The following is an 18,080-nucleotide window of genomic DNA, read 5'->3' as shown; positions in this document are numbered from 1 at the left end:
TCCCCATAGACTGGGCACCAGGCCCCCTCCCACCCATGCTGTCCAGACTTGAGGAGACTTGAAGAGAATCACATATTTGGTGAATGTGGTATGACTTAGAGAGACCTAGGGCCATCAAGATCTGAGAAGGGTTTTGTTCTTTTTTTTGTACTTCCAATACAATAATAAACTCTGAGTTTCTTTATATTCACTCATTTGTTTATTCATTCATTCATTATTTACTGAAGGCCCGCTTTTGACAGGCATTATTGAAGAGTTGTATCTGCTGAGACAAGACTTTGTGGCAGGAGAGGCTGATGGTCTTAAGTGACATTTTGCCTTACCTTCTCTCTGCATTCCTCTCTCCCCAAAACCTGGCCTCACCCCCTCTTCCACCTTGACTCCTTCTTCAGCTCACATTTCCACACCCCTTTAACCATTCTGCTCTCGGCAACCTCTAGCACATTTTGAGAAGGCACACGGCAGGTCTCTTTTCATTCAGCAAACCCAGGAGAGGAACCTCCTCTACAGACCTTAGGCAAAATGTTCTACTTCATGAGCCTGTTTCCACAACTATAAAATGGACATTAAAATTAGGAGTGTCTCGACTATATGGAGACAACAGATTAAAATATTTATATTCAGAACCATTCCAGAAACCAGACTGTGTGGTCTCCCTAAGGAGAGGGTCATCTCTGTGCTCCCTACACAGATCCCTTCCCTTACCTGGTGGTGAGGAGACATCTGGACTAGGAAAGGAGGAAAGTTAGCTTCAAGGGAACTGAGAACCAATAAACCAGGATCCCTAAGAAAGAGGGGGGCACTTTTAAAAACATTTGAACAGTGTCTATAGAATATCTTTTCATGTCAATAATATAGATCTATTTTATCATTTTAATTACTGCATGGCATCACACTGTGTGTGTATACTATAATATATTTAATTAATTATATACATTTCAGTTGTTTCCAATATTTTGCTCTTTAAAACAACTCTATGATGTCCGGCCTGTGCGGCTCAGTGGTTGAGCGTCAACCCTGCACCAAGAGGTCGCCGGTTTGATTCTCGGTCAGGGCACATGCCCAGATTGTGGGCCTGATCCCCAGTGGAGGGCATGCAGGAGGCCGCCAATCCATGTTCTCTCTCTTTGATATTTCCATCTCTCTCCTTTCCTCTCTCTAAAACTCAATAAAGAAAAAATATTTTTTAAAAAGATAAAACAATCCTATGGTGAACTTTCGTGTGTGTGTGTGTGTGTGTAGGAGAATGTTCTAGAATCAGAATTACTGGAACATGGGTGGGCTTATTCAAATTTTATACACATTGCCTAACTTCCCTCTAGAAAGCTTATGTGAATTTACAGTGATATTGCCTGCCTATCTCTCACCCCCTTGCCAATCAATATGGGGTTTTATGAACTTATTTCTTTTTACCAATCTGATAAGCAGAAAACTCATTTTTATTTTGCATTATGCTTATTACATTTTTTTATAAAATTTTTTTCTTTATTGATTTCAGAGAGAGAGGAAGGGAGAGGGAGAGAGAGATAGAAACATCAATGAGAGAGAACATCAATTGGTCACCTCCTGCATGGCCCCTACTGGGGATCGGGCCCACAACATGGACATGTGCCCCAACCAGGAATCAAACAAGTAATCTCCTGGTGCATGGGCCAATGCTCAACCACTGAGCCACATGGGCTGGGCATGCTTACCACTTTTAAAATTAAATGTTTTTCTATGTGTACCAACCATTGTTATTTAATATTTTATGTATTTTAATAAACTTTATTTGTTTATTTATGTGTAATCCTCAACCAAGAATATATTTCCATTGACTTTTAGACAGAGTGGAAGGAAGGGAAGGAGAGAGGGAGAAAGAGAGAGAAACATCAATGTGAGAGAGAGACACAATGATTGGTTGCCAGGGCCAGGGATCAAACCTGCAACCCAGGTACGTGCCCTTGACTGGGAATCAAACTGGAGACCCTTTGGTCTGTGGGATAGACGCTCTAACCACTAAGTTAAACCAGCCAGAGCATTTTTTATTTATTTATTTTTTCTTTTTTGTTGTTTTTATCCTCACCTGAGGACATTTTTTCACTTTTTGTTCAGATAGAGTGGGAGGGAGAGAGAGGAACAGAGAGAGAGAAACATCAACGTGAAAGGGACACATCGAGTGGCTGTCATCCGCACCACCAACCAGGGCCGGGGACAAACTGCAACCAAGGTATGTGCCCTTAGCGGGAACTGAACCCAGGTCTCTCTGGGCCTCAGGCTGATGCTCTAACCGCTGAGCCAAACCGGCCAGGGCAGCCAGGGCATTTTTTAGAGCAGATTTAGGTTCTCAGCAAAATTGAGCAAAGATAGAGATTTCCCATATATTCCCTGTTCCACACAAACATAGCCTCCTCCATTCTCACCACTCCCCTGCAGATGGTGTACTTGTTACAACTGATAAACCTACAATGACACATCATTATCACCCAGAGTCCACAATGACATTAGAGTTCACTCTTTTTTGTTGCACGTTCAATGGATTTGGATAAATTGATTTATTTCAATTTTTAGTTTTTTCCAGACTTACTGAGATATTACTGACATATAACATGTGAGTTTAAGGTGTAAAATGTGATGATTTGATACATGTACATATTGTGAAATAATTACCACAATAAGGTTAGTTAACACCTCGCTCACCTCACATAATTACCATTTTGTTTGCATCTGTGATGATAACGTTTATGATCTACTCTCCTAACAACTTGCAAGTATGTGATAGGGTGTTGCTAATTATAGTCAGCATGCTGTACATTAGCTCCTCCCAACCTTTTCCTCTTACAACTGGGAGTTTGTACCTTTGACCAACATCCCCTTGTTTCCCCTACTCCAGTCCCTAGCAATCACAGTCTACTCTTTGCTTCTATGAGTTTGGCCTTTTTAGAGTCTACATTTGAGTGAGATCATATAGTATTTGTCTTTCTGTGTCTGACTTATTTCACTTAACATAATGCCCTCAAGGAGATTTGAACAAATTTATGACATGTATCCACCGTTATAATATACAGAGTAGTTTCATTGCCCTAAAAATCCCCTGTGCTCTGCTGAATATCTTATTTTTTATTTTGTTTATTTGTATGTTTATTTTGACTGGCTAACCAAACTTTAAATTTTTCATTTTTGTTTCATTTTTTCTTTTCTGATTTAACTTATTTGTTTTCAATTTTTATTAATTTATTTTTGTTACAGATGTTTCTCCTTTTTCCCCTCTAGACACCCTCCTCCCCATCCCCCCAATCCCCCTGCATTGTTGTCTATGTCCATTGGTTATACATACATGCATATAAGGTCTTTGGTTCATCGCCTCCATCCCCCCTGCCCCACTACCCTGAGGTTTGTCAGTCTGAACCATATTCCTTTCTATGTCTCTGGGTCTATTTCGTTTATCAGCCTACCTTGTTCATTATATTCCACAAAATAAGTGAGATCTTGTGGTATTTCTCTTTCTCTGATTGGCTTATTTCACTCAGCATAATACTCTCGAAGTCCCTCCATGTCGTCTCTCTTTTTTTTTCTTTTTTAATCCTCACTCAAGGACATATTTTTCTTTTTTTTATCCTCACCCGAGGACATTTTTCCATTTTTTGTACAGATAGAGTGGGAGGGAGAGAGAGGAAGAGAGAGAGAGAGAAACATCGACATGAAAGGGACACACTGAGTGGCTGCCACCCGCACAACCAACCAGGGCCGGGGACAAACTGCAACCGAAGTACGTGCCCTTAGCGGGAACCGAACCCGGGTCTCTCCGGACCGCAGGCCGATGCTCTAACCGCTGAGCCAAACCGGCCAGGGCAAGGACAAATTTTTCCATTCTTTGTTCAGATAGAGTGGGAGGGGGAGAGAGAGACACACACATTGATGTGAAAGGGACACATCGAGTGGTTGCCACCTGCATGACCCAACCAGGGCTGGGGACAAACTGCAACCAAGCACGTGCCCTTAGCAGGAACCGAACCCGGGTCTCTCTGGAACGCAGGCCGACGCTCTAACTGCTGAGCCAAACCAGCCAGGGCCCCTCCATGTTGTCTCAAAGGATAGGAGATCTTTCTTTCTTAGAGCTGCATAGTACTCCATTGTATATATGTACCAGGGCTTTTTTATCCACTCATCTATCGGTGGATACTTGGGCTGTTTCCAGATCTTAGCAACTGTAAATAGTGCTGCTATGAACATAGGGGTACAAATAGTCTTTCTGATTGGTGTTTCAGGCTTCTTAAGATATATTCCTAGAAGTGGGATCACTGGGTCAAATGGCAATTCAAGTTTTAATTTTTGGGGTTTTTTTTTTACTTTATTGATTTTTTAGAGAGAGAGGAAGGGAGAGGGAGAGAGCAATAGAAACATCGATGAGCCCTGGCCGGTTTGGCTCAGCGGTTGGAGCGTCGGACTGTGGTACAGAGAAACCCGGGTTCGGTTCCCGCTAAGGGCCCGTATCTCGGTTGCAGTTTGTCTCTGGCCCTGGTTGGTCGTGTGGGTGGCAGCCACTCGATGTGTCCCTTCACATCGATGTTTCTCTCTCTCTCTCTTCCTCTCTCTCCCTCCCCCTCTATCTGAACAAAAAATGGAAAAATGTCCTCGGGTGAGGATTAAAAAAAAGAAAGAAAGAAACATCGATGAGAGAGAACATTGATTGGCTGCCTTCAGCATGCCCCCATCTGGAGATTGGGCCCACAACCTGGGCATGTGCTCTGACTGGGAATCGAACCAGGACCTCTGGGTGAATGGGTTGACCACTGGGCCACACCATCCAGGCTCAATTTTTAATTTTTTGAAGAAACACCATACTGTTTTCCATAGCGGCTGCACCAGTCTGCATTCACACCAGCAGTGTACTAGAGTCCCCTTTTCTCCACACCCTCACCAGCACTTGTTGTTTGATGATTTGTTGATGGCGGCCATTCTGACAGGTGTGAGGTGATACCTCATAGTTATTTTAATTTGCATCTCTCTGATGATTAGTGACATTGAGCATTTCTTTATATGTCTCTTAGCCATTTGTACTGTTTGGAGAGGTATCTATTTAGGTCCTCTGCCCATTTTTTTTTTTTTATCCTCACCCAAGGACATTTTTCCATTTTTTGTTCAGATAGAGTGGGAGGGAGAGGAAGAGAGAGAGAGAGAGAGAGAGAGAGAAACATTGATGTGAAAGGGACACATCGAGTGGCTGCCACCCGCACAACCAACCAGGGCCGGGGACAAACTGCAACTGAGATACACGCCCCTAGCGGGAACCGAACCCAGGTCTCTCTGGACCCCAGGCCAACCCTCTAACCATTGAACCAAACCAGCCAGAGCTCTGCCCATTTTTAAATTGGGTTCTTTGTCTTCCTTTTGTTGAGTTGTATGAGCACTCTATATACATTTTTGTTTTATTTTTAAATAAGATTTTTATTTTGAAATATAGATTGACATGCAATTGTAAGAAATAACACAGAGAAATTCTGTGGACCCTTTTTTTTACTTCCCTTCATGTTAGTATCTTGCAAAACTGTACACAAGTGTATGCAGTATCACAACTAAGATACTGACAATTTAGTCAGTACACAGACTATTTCCACCACAATGGGATCCCTCATGTTGCTCTTTTAACCCACACCCATCCACATCTCTCCCACCTCATCTCTTTCTTAGACCCTGGAAACCCCTAATCTGTTCTCCATTTCTATAATTTTGTCATTTCCAAAGCTTTATTTTTTAATCCTCTCCTGAGGACATTTTTGAGGACATTTTTTCATTTTTTGTTCAGATAGAGTGGGAGGGAGAGAGAGAGAGAAACATTGATGTGAAAGGGACACATCGAGTGGCTGCCACCCGCACGACCAACCAGGGCCGGGGACAAACTGCAACCGAGGTACGTGCCCTTAGCGGGAATCGAACCCAGGTCTTTTGGGACCACAGGCTGACACTCTAACCGCTGAGCCAAATCGGCCAGGGCCCAAAGCTTTATTTTTTAAACATACTCATATATTTACAATGCAACACATTCTTTTTCTCATCAAATAAGCAGTGTGTTCAAATTTTTAGTTTTCTCATACTTTTTTAGTTTGCTTGTTTGAATCAAAATTCAAATAAGCTTTATACCTTTACACCTTCTTTTCATCTGTTGGTCCCTATTCCATCTCTTAATTTCACTTTTTTTTTTTTTTTTTTTGCACATAATAAAATGTACAGATCTTAACTGTTTCATCTAATGAATTTTGTATACTCCCATGTAATCATCAAGGGTCTGATTCCTAGTCAAGGGCACATACCTGGGTTGCTGGTTTGATCCCCAGTCCCATTAAGGGCACATGTGGGAGGCAACCAATCAATGTGTCTCTCTCACATCAATGTTTTTCTCTCTTTCTCTCCCTCTATCATCCTTCCCTTCCACTCCTTTTTTTTTTTTTAATCCTCACCCGAGGTCATTTTTTTGCATTTATCTCCAGATAGAGCGGGAGGGAGAGAGGAGGGGAAGAGAAACATCATGTGAGAGAGATACATTGACTGGTCCCCACCCACACAACCCCAACCGGGGCCAGGAACAAATTGCAACCGAGGTACGTGCCTTTAGCGGGAACCAAACCCGGGACTCTCTGGTCCATGGGCTGATGCTCTAACCGCTGAGCCAAACTGGCCAGGGCCCTTCCACTCTTTCTAAAAATCAATGGAAAAAATATTCTCCAGGGGAGGATTAACAAAACAAACAAACAAAAAACTTGCCCTGGCCAGATGGCTCAGTTCATTGGAATGTCATCCCTTGCACCAAAAGGTTTTGGGTTTGATTCCTGGTCAGGGCACATACCTAGGTCTTAGGTTCAATCCCTGGGTGGGAGGCAACCAACTGATGTTTCTCTCTCACATTGATGTTTTCCTTTCTCTCTCTCTCTCTCTCTCTCTCTCTCTCTCTCCCTCTTCCACTCTCTCTAAAAAATCAGTAACAATAAAAAATATACTCAGGTGAGGATTTAAAAATTTGCCCCCAGAAAGTTCTCTTACATTCATGTCTAGTCAACTCTTCAACGAGAGGCAAACACTTTCTGATTTCTACTCTCATTTTGCTTGTTTTACAACTTTATACAAAGAGAACTCTACAGTATGTGCTCCATTATGAATTGCTTGTTTTATTGAATGTTTTTAAGATTAAGCCATGTTTTGCACCTATCAACTGTTTATGCCTTCTATTGCTCAGCAGTGTTCCACTTATGAAAATAACACAGGTCATTTATTTATTCACCTGGTGATGGAAATTTGGATTGCTTCCAGTTTGGGGTTATTACCAATAAGGCTGTTATAAAGATTCATGCACAGATCATTTTGTGTGTAAATTTTTCATTTCTTTTAGATAAATACCAAGAAGCCGGGTCATAGAGGTGATGTATGCTTCACTTTATAAGAAGCTGCAAAACTTTTTTCCAATATAGTTGTACCATTTACACTCCCACTGGCAATGTATGAGAGTTCTAGTTGGATCCACAGGACTCCTCACCAGCATTTGATTTTGCTAGTCCATTTTAATTTTAGTGAAGTGTGATTTTAATTTGCATTTCCCTGATGATTAACGGCGTTGAATACTTTTTCATGTGCTTATTGACCATTAGTGTGTCCTGTTTTAAAAAGAATCTATTAAGTATTTTGCCTATTTAAAAAATGTAGTTGTGAAGGGTAATTCATGATGGCAGGGCTGGTTTCGCTGCTGTGTCTGGGGCAGGAACCCCAATAATGGGGCCTGCAGGCCAAAACCTCTTCCCTGAGAAGCTCCTCGAGTTTCTGCGACCCGCTGTGCAGCAGCTGGGCTCTCATGTCCACGCGTCAGAGAGAGCCGGGAGGAGCTGCGGGAACAAATTGACAACCTAGCTACAGAACAACTGTGCCCTATCAATGAAGATCAGAAAGTGGCCTTGGATCTCGACCCCTAAGTGAAGAAGCTACTTAATGGCCGCTGACAAGTTGTCTTGGTCAACAACATTCTACAGAATGCCCAGGACTGACTGAGGTGGCTAAATCATAGCGTTGCCAAGGAAACAGCCCAAAGGAGGGCAATGCTGGATTCAGGAGTTTACCCCCCTGACTCCCCAAGGAGACAGGACAGAAAATTGGCTTCAGAATAACACAAGTACTATTTTCCAGCTGCCTCATTTTCCCCAGGACACCCTATAAACCTTGGGACGTCAAGGCAGTTCTATGGATTGTGTTCAAAGCACTTAAGTCTTACCCACCCTGACTGGTGTGGCTCAGTTGGTTGACCACGGTCCAGTGCATCAAAACATTGCCAGTTTGATTCCCGGTGGAGGTGCATACAGGAGGCAAAAGATGTTTCTCTCTCCCTCTCCCTTCCTCTCTCTTTAAAAAATCAAAAACATATTTTAAAAATATATATCTTACCCACTTACGTGGGGATCCAAAGAAACCCGTATTCAACAGAATCCAGGATCCCAAAGGATTTATTCCAGTTCTTGCTTTCTTGCTTTCTTCTGAGACCCCTACATTGGATTTTTTGTTGTTAATCCTCACCTGAGGATACTTTTCCACTGAGTTTTAGATAGAGTGGAAGGGGGAGACAGAAACATCAATGTGAGACACGTCAATTGGTTGCATCCTGCAGACTGGGGCCAGGGATCAAACCTGCAACTGAGGTACGTGCCCTTGACTGGGAATTGAACCTGAGACTTCTGGTGGGCTGATACACTAACCACCGAGCAAAACCAACCAGGACTGATTTTTTTTTTCTCCAATCCTCACCTGAGGACATTTTTTTTTCTATTTATCTTCAGATAGAGTGGGAGTGAGGTAGAGAGAGGGAGAGAGAGAGAGAAACATCGATGTAAGAGGGGCACATGGACTGGTTGCCTCCCACACAGCCCTGACCAGGGCTGAGAATGAACCACAACCGAGGTACGTGCCCTTGACAGGAATCGACATCGCTGAGCCAAACCGGCCAGGGCTGATTGTTTTGTTTTGTTTTTTATTCCTCACCTGAGGATATTTTTCTACTTATTATCAGATAGAGTGGGAGGGAGGGAGAGAGAGAGACAGAGAGAAACATTGATGTCAGAGCCACATCAACTGAATGCCTCCCGCATGACCTGACCAGAGCCGAGGATGAACTGCAACCGAGGTACGTGCCCTTGACTGGAATCAAACCCATGACTCATTGGTCTGCCAACATTCTAACCGCTGGGCCAAACAGGCCAGGGCTGTTTTTTGTTGTTGTTGTTTTTTTAAGGTACATACTCAAGGCCTACTTCTACTTTCAAACCTAGTTAACCAGGGAGGGGCTTCCTGTTACATGGCTGGTTGTTGAGGTCTAGGCAGCATGTCCTCTACGTATGACTTCTCATTTTTCTGTTTATACTGAGGATTTGGAGAGGCCAGGCAAAAATGTGAATGACCTATTTACCCTCTTTTGTGAATTTCACTGGCTTCAACGCAGTAGCAGTCTTGCTAGAATCACTTAATTCATTAAATGCTTACACAGTAAAAATAAGTAAATAATAAAAATTAAAAATGTAGTTGTCTTTCTGTTGATTTGTAGAAATTATATATTTATATATTCAGGTTATGAATCCTTTTTCAGATATATGTAGTATAAATATTTTTCCCAGCTTGTGCCTTGATGGTTTATTTTCTTAATGGTGTCTTTTGCTATGGAACAAGGCTCTTGTCTGTCCTTCCAAGAATGCTTATTTGCGTATTCTTGGAAAGACAGACAAGAGCCTTGTTCCATTGTTTGTCTCCGAAGAGAGACACAGGGTTGCTGGGGAAAAGGAAATGTTGACAGAAAACATTTTCACCCTTTTGTATTTTGTAATATACAAAATGGTATTTTGAGTATTACTTGCTCAAAAAAGAAAATAATAAAAATAAAAAATTTTAGGAGTTAGCTAGAGCTGGGTCCATTGCCTGTTTAGGCATTTTAAGCTTGGTAAACTTGGAGAGGTTCTTTACCTAAAAATAATTCTCACATATATTGACAGCTACTAAAGGGTTCTATATTATATCCACGGATCTATTTTTAGTCCAGTGCCATAGTGTTGTAGTTTTTTAATTTATTGATTGATTTTTTAAAAAGATTTTGTTGTTGTTGTTGTTGTTAATCCTCACCTGAGGGTTTTGTTTTGTTATTCGTTTTTTTTAAATCCTCACCCGAGGACATTTTTGCATTTATCTTCAGATAGAGCTGGAGGGAGAGAGGGAGGAAGAGAGAGAGAGAGAGAGAGACAGGATGCGAGAGACACGTCGACTGGTGGCCACCCACACGACCCCAACCGGGGGGGTCGAAGACAAACTGCAACCAAGGTACGTGCCCTTTAGTGGAAATCGAACCCGGGTCTCTCTGGTCTGCAGGCCAACACTCTAACTGCTGAGTCAAACCAGCCAGGACCCGAGGATTTTTTTTTCATTGATTTTTAGATAGAATGGAAGGAAGTCAGGGAAGGGGGGAGAGAGAAAAAAAAACATTAATGTGAGAGCAAGACGTTGATTGGCTGCCTCCTGCATACACCCTATCAGGGATGTAGCCCAAACCCCCAGCATGTGCCCTGGCAGGGAATCAAACCAGCCACCTTTTAGTGCACAGGATGACACTCAACTGACTGAGCCACACCATCCAGGGCTATTGATTGGTTTTTGAGAGAGAGAGAAGAAGGGAGGGAGGGAGAGAGAGAGAGATTTGTTGTTCCACTTATTTATCTTGTATGCACCCTGAATTGGGATCAAACCCGAAACCTTGGCATATTGCGACGACGCTCTAACCATCTGAGGTTCTGGACTAGGGCCTAATGCCACAGTGTTTAATTACAGAAGCTTTAGAGAATGTTCTGATATCTAGTATGCTGAATCCTCCTTTATTATTTTTTTTCTTTGATATTTTGGGGAACATGTTCTTCATATGAAGTTTAAGATCATTTGATCCTGTTTTCTCCCTAAACACTCTTGGCCTTTTCCTTATATACTTGAGGAAATAAAGGAACACATGATGTCAGATATTTGTATCAATAACAAGCTTAAAGAATTTGGATAACTTAGACTTCAAGATTGATGTTTGTCATGTAACCAGGGTGGGTATTGAATATTTGTAAGAGCATAGAAATAATTGTGATTATCCCTTTAAAAAATGAATTTGACACATCTGTAATAATGTCAACAATAAAGCATAAACTTAAAAAAATAAAACAAAATGGCATAAAGAAAAAAATGGATTTGACAGTGTATGCTTATACATAATCTAGTTATTTAGTAATATATTTTAACCACTTTATTGAGACATAATTAATATATATATAAACTAAATGATTTAGTGTATACAATTTTTTTAGAATTTTATTTTAGTATTTGTTACTCCTCACCCGAGGATACTTTTTGTTTTTCTTTTAAATAAGGTTGTATTGATTTTTGAGAAAGAGAGGAAAGGAGAGAAAGACAGAAACATTGATGCAAGAGATACATTGATCGGCTGCCTTCTGCACGCCCTCACCGAGGTTCAAGCCTGAAACCCGGGCATGTGCCCTGACCGGGAATCGAAACAGGACCTCTCAGTCCATGGGACAACGTTCAGTCCACTGAGCCACACTGGCCCGGCTCACTGGAGGATATATTTCCGTTGATTTTTTATTTTTTTATTTTTATTTTTATAGAGTGGAAGGGAGAGAGAGAGAGAGAAAGAAACATCAATGTGTCACATCAATTGGTTTGCCTCCTGCTGGACCCCTGATTGGAGCTGGGGATCAAACCTGCGACTCAGGTATGTGCCCTTGACTGAGAATCAAACCCGCAACCCTTTGGTTTGCAGGCCGACGCTCTAACACTGAGTCCAACTGGCCAGGGCCATTTTGATAAGTTTTAAATAGATATACATCTGTTTAATCATCACTGCAATCAAGGTAATGAATATATCAATCACCCCAGAAAATTTTCTCTTGCCCATTTTTAAATCTCTCCTGTCTATCTCCGTTCCCAGGCAATCACTGATCTGCTCTTTTGTCATATTTGATTAGTTTGCATTTTCTAGATTTTATATAAATGGAATCATACAATATGTACTCTTTTTCTCTATATTCTTTGCTCTGCATAATTATTTTAGATTAATTTATATTATTACATTCATTCTTTTTTATTACTGAGTAGTAGTCCATTTTATCACAATTAGTTTATCTATTTTCTTGTCCATGAACATTTGTGTTGTTTTCAAATAAAGCTATTAAAATGAAGCTGCTGGGAGTAGTTATGTACAAGTCTTTCAATGAACACATATTTTCATTTTTCTCGGGTAAATACCTCAGAGTGGAATAACTGGGTTGTACAGTAGGTGTATGCTTAACTTTTGAAGAAACTGCCAAATTGTTTTCTGAAGTGGTTGTACCATTATACATTCCCACTAGCAGTATATGAGAGTTCCAGTTATTTCACATCATTGTCAACACTTGGTATAGTCAGTCTTTTTAACGTCAGCCATTCTAATAGGTATGTAGTATTATCTCATTGTAGTTTTCATTTACATTTCTATAATAACTAGTGAGGTTAAACATCTTTTCATGTGCTTATTTGCCATCAGTATATCTTCATTCAAACCTTTTGTTCCTTTTTTCTGTTTTTAACGTTTTTTAAATATTTTAGTATTTAGTAATCTGTCTGTAGTTTTATCAGTCTCTAAGTGGCTTCTTCTTTATATGCTTAGTTAACGAGGAGTCTGTTCAGCTAGTCTTCAGGAGGTCCTCAATAATAGCTGTTCTGTAATTTAGCTGCAATTTTGGTGTGGTCATGGGAGGAGGTGAATACAGCATTTACCTGCTCCACCATCTTGACCAGAAGTCTCCCCTTTTGCTTTTTAAAAATTGGGTTGTTGCTTTTCTTATTATTACATTTTGAGAGTTCTTAAATATTTTGGATACAGGTCCTTTATCACATAGTTGATTTGCAAAGATTTTCTCCCAGTCTGTGTTTTTCTTTTTATATCTTTAACAATGTCTTTCATAGAGCAGAAGTTTTTAATTTTAATTAAATTAAATTTATTAGTTTTTTTTTTTTTTCTTTTATAGATCATAGTTTTGGTGTGGTATCTAAAAATTCTTTGCCTGCCCTGGCCAGTTTGGCTCAGCAGGTAGAGCGTCAGCCTGCGGTCTGGAGGGACCCGGGTTCGGTTCCCACTAAGGGCATGTACCTCAGTTGCAGTTTGTCCCGGCTATGGTTGGGTCGTGTGGGTGGCAACCACTCAATGTGTCCCTTTCACGTCGATGTTTCTCTCTATCTCTCTCCCTCCCACTCTATCTGAACAAAAAATGGAAAAATGTCCTCGGGTGAAGATTAAAAAAATTAAAATTAAAAAGTAAATAAATAAATAAATATTCTTTGCCTACCTCAAAGTCACAGAGATTTCCTTTTTCTTTTTAATATGTCTTCATTGGCAGAGAAAGGAAGAGAAAAGGAGAGTGAGAGAGAGAGAAAAACATCAATGTGAGAGAGAAAAATCAATTGATTGCCTCCCATGTGCACCCCACCAGGGACAGAAACTGCACCCTGGGCATTTGCCCTGACCAGGAATTGAACTGGTAGCTTTTCAGTGCATGGGACAATGCCCAACCAGCTGAGCCACACTGGCTGAGGCCACAGTAATTTTCTTATGTTATTGCCTAAAAGTTGTATAGATTTTGGGTTTTACATTCGGGTACATGATTAATTCTGAGTTCAGTATTGTATGTAATGTGAGGTATATTATAAGCTTTATTTGTATGTGTGTCTACAACTGCTGAAGTACTATTTGTTGAAAGGCTATTCTTTCTCCACTGAATTGCCTTGCAATTTTTCTGTTTTCTTAAAATGAAAGTTGAAGTCATTCATTTCAGACTTTTTTCTTTTATAATACAGGTTTCTAGGCACTGCTTTGAGTGCCTCCCACAAATTTTGATATGTTTCATTAAGTTCAAAATACTTCGTAATTTTACTGTTGGTTTCTTCTTTGGCCTGTGGGTGGTTTAGAAGTATGTTGTTTAGTTTCCAAATATTTGTGTGATTTTCTTTTTTTTTTTTTTGCCTTTTAATTTTTTTTATTTATTTTTTTGTTACAGATGTTTCTCCTTTTTTACCCCATTGGCACCCCCTCCCCCCCACCCCCGCCCCGTCCCTGGCTTTGTTGTCCATGTCCATTGGTCATGCATACATGCATATAAGTTCTGTGGTTTAGCTCCTCCCCCCCCCCCCCCACTCTTCTGAGGGATGTCAGTCTGTGCCCTACTTCCATGTTTCTGGGTCTACCGTGTTCCTCAGATTGTTATGTTCATTATATTCTGTATATAAGTGAGATCATGTGGTATTTGTCTTTTTCTGCTTGGCTTGTTTCACTTAGGATAATACTTTCCAGGTCCCTCCATGTCGTCTTGGGTGATTTTCAAGATTTTTTTTTTGTTATGGATTTCTAATTAAACCATTTTGGTCAGATAATATACTTTGTATGGTTTGTTTTAAATTTACTGAGACTTGTTTTGTGGTCTATCTTGTAAATGTTTGGTGTGTACTTGAAAAGAATGTGTATTCTGTTGTTACTGGGTAGAATGTTCAAACAGGTCGAGTTATTTGATAGTATTGTTCAATCTTCTATGTTCTTACTGACTTACTTTCTACTTGTTCAATTAATTATTGAAAAGAAGGTGGCCCTGCCAGTGTGGCTCAGTGGTTGAGCGTTGACCCATGCACCAAGAGGTCGGCAGTTTGACTCCCGGTCAGGGCGCATGTCCAGGTTGTGGGCCCAATCCCCATTGGGGACGTGCAGGAGGCAGCCGATCAATGTTATCTCTCATGGATGTTTCTATCTCTCTCTCCCTCTCTCTTCCTTTCTCTCTAAAATCAATAAAGAGAAAAAACATTTTAAAAAAATAGAAGAAAAGGAGGTGATGGAATAATTGTGGGTTTTTCTATTTGGCTTTAGTTTACTTTTTTTTTTTTCTTTATTGATTTTAGAGAGAGAGGACGGGAGAGGGAGAGACAGATAGATACATCGATGAGAGAGAACATTGATCGGCCGCCTCCTGCATTCTTCCCTCTGGGGATTTGGCCCACAACCTGGGTATGTACCCTGACCAAGAATAGAACCAGTGACCTTTTGGTGCATAGGTCAATGCTTAACCACTGAACCACACCAGCCGGGTGTAGTTTCACATATTTTTAAAGCTGTTTTTATGTACTTAAACATTTAAGATTACGTCCTCTCAATGAACTGACCTCTTTGTCATGAAACAGCCCTCTTTATCCCTTGTAAGATACTTTGCTTTGACATCTACTTTGTCTGATACTAGTATGGCTACCCCATCTTTCTTTTGATTAGTGGTAGCATCCTATAGTTTCTTCAACTGTTTTACTTTTAACCTATATATCTTTATTCTTTTAATATTTTTATTGATTTTTAGAGAGGGGAAGGGAGAAGGAGAGAAAGAGAAACATCAGTGTGAGAGCGACACATAGATGGGTCGCCCCCTGCACGCCCCCTACTGGGGATGGAGCCTACAACCCAGGCATGTGTCCTGACTGGGAATAGAACCAATGACCTCTCAGTCCATGGGACAATGCTCAATGCCTCTCCTCCACCTGTGCCTTTTCTTTCTTTTGGAACTAATATATTTGACTGTTAGGACTACTGAATCTATTCTTTAAGTCTCATATTTTCCTCATTATTTTCATCTCTTCATATTATTGCTCTGTGCTTTGAAATATTTTTTCCGCGAGTTCTTCCAAGCCACTAATTTGAGTCGGCAGAAGCCAGACTTCTCTCTTTCAATATATGTACTGATTTGTTGTTGTTAAAAACAATGGCTTCTAGTTCCAGAAAATATTTTTTTGCTATACTACTTGAATTTCTTTAAGTGGTCCTAATATCTTCTTAAGTTGCCATATACCTCTTTAGTCATTCAGTCCTGTGCAGTCTGTAGGCAGGAAAACCTCTAACGACCTCATGCTTGTCGAAGCAAGGACCTCTGAGTCACGCTCTTCTAGCATCCCCACAGTCCTGACCCCTGCTCAGGGGCTCTCCAAAGCTGGTCTCCAAGCTCCTGTGAGTATGAGGAAGCTCCCCACCAGGGCTCCACACCAGGCCTTCTCCTTAACAACCCAGTTCATGCCTTCACTTGCACACCCTGACTGCTGACCCCAGCAGCAATATGGCTAAGGAGAGGCAGGTGTGCCCTGGCCAGTTTGGCTCAGGGGTTAGAGCGTCAGCCTGCAGACCAATGAGTCTCGGGTTTGATCTGGCCAAGGGTACCTCGGTTGCAGTTCTTCCCCGGCCCTGGTTGGGGTCGTGCGAGAGGCAGCCACTCGATGTATCCCTTTCATGTTGATATCTCTCTCTCTCTCTCTCTCTCTCTCTCTCTCTCTCTCTCTCTCTCTCTCTCTCTCTCTTCTTCTCCTCTCTCCCTCCCACTGTGTCTGAACAAAAATGGAAAAATGTCCTCAGGTGAGGATAAAAAAATGAAAAAGAAGAGGCAGGTGTTTGAAGATGGAGTGGAAAATCTCTTAGAACAGTGGTTCTCAAATTTGAGCATTCCTTAGAATCACCCCCCAGGGCATATGTTAATATAGACGGCTGAACCTCACCCCAGGAGTTTCTGATGTAATAGTCCAGGGTGAGGCCTGAGAATTTGCACTGCTAACCGTTCCCAAGGAATGCTGATGCTGTGATCTGCGAACTACACATTGGAACACATCAAACCAAGCCCTCCTCCTTCTTCTTCAAAAGTATACCTTTCTTATGTTAAGGAAATTAATCTCATGTCAGGAAGCTATGATCTCCTCATTTTACCTTGGATTCTTCAACTTCTTCATCGTACTGAGGCTTATACAGAACTGGGCTCCACCCAGGCCCCCTCCTCCACCAAAGCCCTCATATGTGCTTTGCTGCCCTGACTCCTGGTCTGAGAAGAGGGCGCTGGCAGAGGCCAAAGGTACCCAGAGCAGGATGCTCTTAGGTGGAGCTAGAATGGAGATGTCAGACTAGATTCCTTTGCACAGGCTCAAAACCCCTTTCACCTTGTGGTACCCTTGTTTTACCCTTTCACCCACAGAGCGGCAGTGGGACTGCCTAGCCCTCCCTCCAGGACCCACTGGCGTGGGTGGAGATGTGGGGTGGAAAGTGCCTGGAACAGGGGTGCTCATGCAAGGCAGGGGCTACCCTCTTGCACAGCTGGGCTCTCCTTGGCCAAAAACCACCTTGTCTTCCTGTAGGATCTCTTCACTGCTGCCCCTTCTGTGTCCCCCAAACTCTGCAACCACCCTCCTGCTTTGAACATCTTCCCTTGACCCCTTTAATTTTGTCCAATTTTATTTACAAAACTCTTGCCTGTCCTGGGACTCCCCACCCCCATGTATTACCCACTCCACTACTCTGTAGGTCCCTTTCTTGTTTGTTTGGTTTTTTTGGTTTTAAAATTTTTATGAGTTTATTTGAGCCAAACTGATGACAATTTGTAGGAAGCAAAATCTCGACAGTCTGAGAAAATGCTCCCTGTGGACCCCTTTCTAAGCTGCGCAGCCCAGGGGTCTGTGACGTCCATAACACTTCATGCTCCACTATTTGGAGCTCCGCCCTCCCATAGTGCTCCTCCCTGGCGCTGCGCTTTGGGGGCGCCCTCCCATAACACACACTCCATTCGTCTGGAACACAGACCTCAGATGGGCATTTCAGCAATGTTCAATGACCCTGCTGTTTATCAGGAGGACTCCCATCCCATTCTCCAAAAAACCTATTTCATTCCTTCTCTCTCCTCCCATCATCCATCTCCAAGTCTACAGATTGACCCCCCAACACAAATACCCCTCCTCTACTCGAATTTCCTCTCATTAACAGGAGGAATTAGCCCTTTTCACATTAAAGGCCACTTTCTCCCCTCTCACCATCTTCTTTTTTTTAAAATATGTTTTAATTGATTTTTAGAGAAAGAGAAAAGGAGAGGGAGAGGGGGAGGGAGGGAGAGAGAGAGAGAGAGAGAAAGAGAGAGAGAGAGAGAGACATCAACCTGCTGCCTCTTGCATGTCCCCTACCTGGGGATTGAGCCTGCAACTTGGGCATATGTCCTGACTGG

The 18,080-nt window shown here is 41.8% G+C and overlaps 1 pseudogene; it reads left to right on the top strand.

The window, feature by feature from the left end:
- Positions 1-2,783: 2,783 nt before the first annotated feature.
- LOC118623769 lies at positions 2,784-8,129 on the top strand (annotated as a pseudogene).
- Positions 8,130-18,080: the final 9,951 nt, after the last annotated feature.

This window comes from Molossus molossus, unplaced genomic scaffold (genome assembly GCF_014108415.1).
Source record: "Molossus molossus isolate mMolMol1 unplaced genomic scaffold, mMolMol1.p scaffold_m16_p_10, whole genome shotgun sequence".
NCBI lineage: Eukaryota > Metazoa > Chordata > Mammalia > Chiroptera > Molossidae > Molossus > Molossus molossus.
This window is presented reverse-complemented; position numbering and strand designations above follow the sequence as displayed.